Genomic DNA, 8876 nt, shown 5'->3' with positions numbered 1-8876 from the left:
TTTACCCAATTGGGTGAAATTCGAGGTGTCAATATCTATTACAGCTTGTAGTTCATCTTTGATAGATGACTCGTCTATTGAGAATATTGGGTTGGAAGGTTGTGGAATGGTGAATTTCGGGATCGAAGTAGATTCTTCTTCATTAACGGTACTTATCAGTCCCACCACTTTAGTCTCGGGGGTAAAATTTTCAACGTTATCGTTTTCCCAAGAGTACCAATTTGTCACCCTTACTTCTTCTTCTTCATTCATTGATTGATCGATGATTTCGTCGGTAGAGGCTAATGTGTCGATATGTTGTGAAATTGGTAAAGCTGAATAAAAAGTATCATCGGAATAGTTGGTGATTTCGGAGCTCTCGAATTCATTAAAATTCGATGATATGAGATTTTCTTGCACAATACTCCTCAGATTAACAGGTGTGTAATCTGATAGTGTTTCAGCTTGCCGATTTACAAACTCTCTCATTTGTTCATTTTGAGCATCGAGTTCTTCGAGTTTGATTTTCATATTGTCTAAAAGATTTTTAGACACATAATTTTCCTCGTCTTCTGGTTGTTGAGTTTGGATATATTCTTGGGAATTGTCCCAATTAGAATTGTATTCTTCATAATCATTCCATTCATGTTCTATGAGTGCATAATTTTCCATAGGAATGTAATAGTAACATTCCCATGTTGAGTGATAATCTCCACAGATTTCACAACCAGTTATTGTTTCGTCATTCGTGATCCAAGATTTACCGAACAAGTTTTCATCAACACTCGTTTGAGAGTATTGATTTAATTGATTTTGGAGTTCAAAAGGAGTTTCCAAGGCCTTGTTTTCAAAATTTTCCATTTTATTGCGATGGCCAAATTTTAGCTACAATGTGGTGCATTCACTAATTATCCTATTAGTTATAAAAAGATAAAAATTATTTAAAGTTATCAAATTAAAAGACTTTTCTGCTTTTGCCCACGTTTCGAATAGCCAAAAGATGTAGCAGGGAGCCAGAACCCTTTAAATCGGAAGCTCACAACTCAGCCACTAACAAATCCAACTATTACTACGAAGCAGAAAATTTGGATGTCTATCAATTTAACCGCTTAAAATAATTTTTCGTCGAAGTTTAAAGAAATTTTAGAGAAGAAATAGAAAATTCTATATCCTAAAAACTAGAGCGGCGAGAAATAAGAAAGAAAAAAAGCGCGTCGGAAAACGTCGAAAAATAAAAGGTCGAAAAATAATAGGCGTCGAAAACTAATAATAAGAAAGTAGCGCGTCGAAACTTAAAAAGGGAACTAAAAATTAAAAATAAAGGTTGTGTCTAAAAAAATTAAAGCTTATAAGAAATACTATATCCCAAAATAGCAATAATTTAAAAAGGTACTAAAATATAAAAATGGCGTCGCAAAACTCTAAAGCACCTAAATCTTAGTCTAAAAAAAAAGCACTTAAGGGATTTTACGGCAAATCCTAAAAGTCTAGAAATAAAAATAACTATGGCAAAAACTAATTTTAAAACTAATTACGAACGACAAATATTAAAAACTACGAATTTAAATGAATAAAAAGATACAAAATATAGAAAGAAAATTAGAGTTATAAAAATATAATTTTTTTTATAAAAATATTATTTATATAAAAGTATTAATATAAATATGTAAATAATAATAATTAAAACTTAAAATACAAATTATATTAATACTATTTGATAATGCTAAAAACGAACATATATTTTATCGCATTATCCCTCAAGAAAGACAAGCTTTTAGTTGCAGTTGTCCTATTTACAAGGAATATTTGTTTAAAAATTAACAAGTGAAGACAAAATACAGATTCGACGAATTGAAGATGCAAACGACCAAAAAGCTCAAAAGTACAAAGTACAATCAAAGAGGTTCCAATTATTGATAAGAAACGTCTCAAAATTACAAGAGTACAAGACGCAAAACGCAAAGTACAAGATATTAAATTATACGAAAGGACGTTCGAAAATCCGAAACCGAGACATGAACCAGCTTTCAACGTACGACGCAACGGATCGAAAGTTACAAATTAATTATGTATATAAATATAATATAATATATAATTAATTATATAAATTATATATTTATATTATTTTTATATAATAAAATCCGTCGGCAGACTAAGATCCAAACTTGTGTGAGCTGGATTCCACAGCTCCGCACTCGCGGAGCTTATAAAGGCAAAACCCACCGCACTCGCGGAGCACACTAAAACAGTAATCTGCCTATAAAAGGCCATGCATTTCGAACGTTTTTTTTACATACATATATTTATTTTATTTTCTTTTTCTTAAAACCCCATGTACCAAGTATCACTCCAATTAGTAATATCAATTTGTAATTTTAATTTTAAGTTAGTGATAATAATAAGGTTGGGTTAGTCGAATGTTTTAAGGTCTTGTAAGTCGGAACTCTGTCCGTGTAACGCTACGCTATTTTTAACCACTGTAAGTTATGTTTATGTTATTTTCATTAATGTCTCGTAGCTAAGTTATTATTATGCTTATTTAATGCCGAAGTAATCGTGATGTTTGACTAAAAATATTAAAATTGGGTAATTGGGCTTTGTACCATAATTGGGGTTTGGAAAAAAGAACGACACTTGTGGAAATTAGACTATGGGCTATTAATGGGCTTTATATTTGTTTAACTAAATGATAGTTTGTTAATTTTAATATAAAGATTTACAATTGGACGTACCTATAAATAACCATTTACACTCGATCGGACACGATGGGCAGGATATTTATATGTACGAATAATCGTTCATTTAACTGGACACGGGAATGGATTAATAGTCTATGGAATTATTAAAACAGGGGTGAAATTATGTACAAGGACACTTGGCGTAATTGTTAACAAAGTATTAAAACCTTGGGTTACACGCAGTTGATATCCTGGTGTAATTAATAAACAAAGTATTAAAACCTTGTTACAGTTTAAGTCCCCAATTAGTTGGAATATTTAACTTCGGGTATAAGGATAATTTGACGAGGACACTCGCACTTTATATTTATGACTGATGGACTGTTATGGATAAAAATCAGACGGACATATTAAATAATCCAGGACAAAGGACAATTAACCCATGGTAATAAACTAAAATCAACACGTCAAACATCATGATTACGGAAGTTTAAATAAGCATAATTCCTTTATTTTCATATTTAATTGCACTTCTAATTATCGCACTTTATTGTCATTGTATTTAATTGCACTTTTAATTATCGTACTTTTTAATTATCGCAATTTTATTTCATCGCACTTTTATTTATTGCAATTTCATTATCGTTATTTACTTTACGTTTTAAATTAAGTCTTTTATTTATTTAATATTTTACATTAGGTTTTAACTGCGACTAAAGTTTTTAAAATCGACAAACCGGTCATTAAACGGTAAAAACCCCCTTTTTATAATAATAATATTACTTATATATATATTTGTATTTTTATAAATTAAAACTAATATAGCGTTAAGCTTTGTTTAAAAGATTTCCCTGTGGAACGAACCGGACTTACTAAAAATTACACTACTGTACGATTAGGTACACTGCCTATAAGTGTTGTAGTAAGGTTTAGGTATATTCATTCTATAAATAAATAAATATCTTGTGTAAAATTGTATCGTATTTAATAGTTATTTCCTAGTAAAATATACACTATTTCATATACACCTTGCATAACATCAAGTATTTTTGGCGCCGCTGCCGGGGAACTTAAACGCCGAAAGCGCAATGCTAAAAATAAAATAAAAAACTTTTTATAAAAGTTTTTGTTAAGTTCTTTTTATAAAAATATAAGTTTTAAAAATAATAAAAATATAAAAAAAGAAAGAAAAATACATTTATATTTTTAAGAGTTTATAATATTTATAAAGTAAATAAGTATTTTTATTTTAGCTTTAAAATTAAATTTTTATTTAAGTTATTTCTATATTTTATATATATTAAAAATAAAAAAAAATAAAAAAAAAAAGTAAATTATTATTAAAATTATAACTAAACCTGCATAAAAATCGAACCTTTCTCGGCTGAAACTGAACCCTCCGCACTCGCGGAGCTTTTGAACTGGGACTGACCGCACTCGCGGAGGTCCTCTGACACGCCTGATCAACCCTAGTTTCGCATTTATTACCGAGTATTATTAATTATTATTTCTTAAACCCTAATTAGATTTAGTTTATTTAAATATAATTAGTTTAAGTTTTAATTAAATTAGTAATATTTAGTTATAATTAGTTTTATTTATATATAAAAATTAATACTTTTATAAAATATTAATATAAAAATAATATTTTTATAAAAATTGTACTTTTTACAACTTTAAGTTTATTTTTATATTTTGTATCTTTTTATTTGTTTTAGCATAATTTGTATTTTTATTTTTCGTTCGTATTTAGTTTTAAGCCATAGTTTTGCCTTAGTTATTTTTACTTCTAGATTTTTAGGCTTTGTAGTAAAATCCCTTAAGTGCTTTTTCTTTAGACTAAGATTTAGATGCTTTAGAATTTTGCGACGCCGTTCTAAGATTTTAGTACCTTTTTAAGTTATTGTCATTTGGGATATAGTTTTTCTTTTAAGCTTTAATATCTTTAGACGCAAATTTTAATTCTTAGTTTTTAGTTCATTTTTAAGTTTCGACGCGCTACTTTCTTATTTTTATTTTTCGACGCCTATTATTTTTCGACGCCTTTTATTTTCGACGTTTTTCGACGTGCACTTTTTCTCTCTTATTTCTCGCCATTCTAGTTTTTGGACTTTGATTTTTTTTCTATTTCTTCTCTAAAATTTCTTTAAATTACGAAAAATTATTTTAAGCGGTTAAATTGATAGACATCAAAATTTTCTGGTTCGTAGTAATAGTTGGATTTGTACGTGGACCGGGTTATTGGAGCCAAACAGTACTCAATTATATTGAGACCAAACGAATCCTGCCCCTCTGCTACATCTTTTAGCTATTCGAAACGTGGGCAAAATCAGAAAAGTTTATTAATTTGATAACTTATATAATTTTTCTTTCTTTTTTATAACTAATAAGATATTCTGTGAATGCACCGAGCAAGACGTTCACCACCTTTTGTACGTTTACCACCTGTAACTCGATCAAGACATCTAGCAAATATTGTCGCCGTTGATTTTCCCTTAGAATCGTCATCCAGTCGACCAAGTAATCCAATTCAAATTTCCGATAATCCATTTTTTGAACCCGACCTCACAATTGAGAATCCGGAGAATATTCAAGGACAATTCATAGATCCTGAACCATTAATCTTTCCTCCGGAACCACCAATCATTCAAACAGAGATTGTTGAGGAACCAACCATTAAATCAGAAGCCTCTAGTGATTCCGATTCAACAAATTCAATCATGGAGAATCTGGAACCTCTAAGTATGGAAGATCGAATGAGAGCTAAATGCACTGGCCAAGGTCACGCAATTACTCAACCAGACATTAATGCGCCAGATTATGAAATCAAAGGACAAATCCTACACATGGTAACTAATCAATGCCAATTTAGTGGTGCGCCGAAGGAAGATCCAAACGAACATCTTCGAACCTTTAATAGGATCTGTACACTATTTAAAATAAGAGAAGTGGAGGATGAACAGATATATCTCATGTTATTTCCCTGAATTTTAAAGGAAGAAGCCAAAGATTGGTTGGAATCGTTACCTGAAGGGGCGATTGATACATGGGATGTTTTAGTTGAAAAATTTCTTAAACAATTCTTTCCGGCATCTAAAGCCATAAGACTTCAAGGAGAAATTGTTACGTTCACACAAAAGCCAAATGAAACTCTATATGAGGCGTGGACAAGATTTGGAAAGTTATTGAGAGGATGTCCGCAACATGGTTTAGACACTTGTCAAATAGTACAAATATTCTACCAAGGATGCGACATCACTACAAGGAAAGACATCGATATAGTAGCTGGTAGTTCTATTATGAAGAAAACAGAAATCGATACTTATAAAATTATTGATAACACTGCTTCCCACTCACATGAGTGGCACCAAGAAAAAGATATCGTTAGATCATCTAAAGCAGCTAGAGCCAATTCTAGCCATGACTTAGATTCCATTTCTGCAAAGATAGATGCTGTCGAGAGACGAATGGAAAAGATGACTAAGGATATACACTCAATACGAATTAGTTGTGAGCAGTGTGGAGGACCACATTTGACAAAAGATTGTCTCAGTATTGAACTAACAATGGAACAAAGAGAGAATGTTTCATACATAAACCAAAGGCCTGAAAATAATTATCAGAATAATTATCAACCGCCAAGACCAATTTACAATCAAAACCAGAATTATAACCGAAATGTTCCATACAATAACCAACAAGGTCCTAGTAATCAACAAGTATCCAATAATACTTACAATCAGCAAAGACCTAATTTTCAAAACAAACCACTACAAACCGATGATAAAAAGCTGAATTTAGAAGATATGATGACGAAGCTAGTTGAATCTCAAACTCAGTTTTTCACATCTCAGAAACAAACCAATGAACAAAATGCTCAAGCATTTAGAAATCAACAAGCTTCTATTCAAAATTTGGAACAAGAAGTAAGTAACCTAGCAAGGTTAATAGGTGAAAAAAAACTGGGAAGTTTACCTAGTGATACAAATGCTAACCTCCGGAATGAAACAGCTAAAGCTATTACCACAAGAAGTGGTATTACACTTAAACCACCTGAAATACCTATAATTTTTGATGAAGATATTCCTACTCCACAAGAACCACAACCTGAACAAGTGAAGGAAAAAGAACCGGTAGTTGAAAAGGTTAATGAAGATAACACAGTTAAGGCAAAATCTTATGTTAAACCATACCAACCACCACTTCCTTACCCGAGTAAGATGAGAAAAGAGAGACTTGAAGCCGAGCAATCCAAATTCTTGGATATGTTTTGATAATGCTAAAAATGAACATATATTTCATAGCATTATTCCCCAAGAAAGACAAGCTTTTAGTTGCAATTGTTCTATTTACAAGTGATATTCCTTTAAATCATAAAAGGTGAAGACAAAAGACAGATTCGACGAATTGAAGATGCAAACTACCAAAAAGCTCAAAAGTACAAAATACAATTAAAGAAGTTCCAATTATTGATAAGAAATGTCTCGAAATTACAAGAGTACAAGATTCAAAACGCAAAGTACAAGATATTAAATTGTACGCAAGGACGTTCGAAAATCCGGAACCGAGACATGAGTCAACTCTTAACGCTCGACGCAACGGACTAAAAATTACAAGTCAACTATGCACATAAATATAATATAATATTTAAATAATTCTTATAATTATTTATATATTATATAATATATTATAAACCATCGGCAAGAAAGGCTCCAAACTTGTGTGAGCTGTAAAAGAAAACTCCGCGAGTTGCGGAGTTTGCAGTGCAAAAATTACGCGAGTCGCAGAGCCCCAAATTGGGAAACTGCCTATAAAGCTCGCGCATTCTGATCGTAAAAATATATCATATATATCCATCCTCTCTATATCTATACGTAAATATTTATATTTATATTTTAATTTTAATTTTAATTTTAATTTTAATCCTAATAATAAGGGTATGTTAGCGAATGTTGTAAGGGTGTAAGTCGAAATTCTGTCCGTGTAACGCTACGCTATTTTTAATCATTGTAAGTTATGTTTAACCTTTTTAATTTAATGTCTCGTAGCTAAGTTATTATTATGCTTATTTAAAACGAAGTAATCATGATGTTAGGCTAATTACTAAAATTGGGTAATTGGGCTTTGTACCATAATTGGGGTTTGGACAAAAGAACGACACTTGTGGAAATTAGACTATGGGCTATTAATGGGCTTTATATTTGTTTAACTAAATGATAGTTTGTTAATGTTAATATAAAGATTTACAATTGGGCGTCCCTATAAATTACCATATACAATCGATCGGACACGATGGGCGGGGTATATATATGTACGAATAATCGTTCATTTAACCGGACACGGGAATGGATTAATAGCCACTAGAATAATTAAAACAGGGGTGAAATTATGTACAAGGACACTTGGTATAATTGATAACAAAATATTAAAACCTTGGGTTACACTCAGTCGACATCCTGGTGTAATTATTAAACAAAGTATTAAAATCTTGTTACAGTTTAAGTCCCCAATTAGTTGGAATATTTAACTTCGGGTATAAGAATAATTTGACGAGGACACTCGCACTTTATATTTATGACAGATGGACTGTTATGGACAAAAACCAGACGGACATATTAAATAATCCAGGACAAAGGACAATTAACCCATGGGCATAAAACTAAAATCAACACGTCAAACATCATGGTTACAGAAGTTTAAATAAGCATAATTCTTTTATTTCATATTTAATTTTCTTTATTTTATATTTAATTGCACTTCTAATTATCGCATTTTTATTGTCATTATATTTAATTGCACTTTTAATTATCGTACTTTTTAATTATCGCAAGTTTATTTTATCGCAATTTTATTATTCGCAATTTCATTATCGTTATTTACTTTACGCTGAAAATTAAGTCTTGTATTTATTTATTATTTTACATTTGGTTTTAACTGCGACTAAAGTTTTAAAATCGACAAACCGGTCATTAAACGGTAAAAACCCCCATTTATAATAATAATATTACTTATATATATATATTTGTATTTTTATAAAAGTAAACTAATATAGCGTTAAGCTTTGTTTAAAGATTTTCCCTGTGAAACGAACCGGACTTACTAAAAACTACACTACTGTACGATTAGGTACACTGCCTATAAGTGTTGTAGCAAGATTTAAGTATATCCATTCTCTAAATAAATAAATATATTGTGTAAAATTGTATCGTATTTAATAGT

This window comes from Rutidosis leptorrhynchoides, chromosome 11, assembly GCF_046630445.1.
Source record: "Rutidosis leptorrhynchoides isolate AG116_Rl617_1_P2 chromosome 11, CSIRO_AGI_Rlap_v1, whole genome shotgun sequence".
Lineage (NCBI taxonomy): Eukaryota > Viridiplantae > Streptophyta > Magnoliopsida > Asterales > Asteraceae > Rutidosis > Rutidosis leptorrhynchoides.
The sequence above is the reverse complement of the archived record's forward strand: the minus strand, read 5'-3'. Positions refer to the sequence as shown.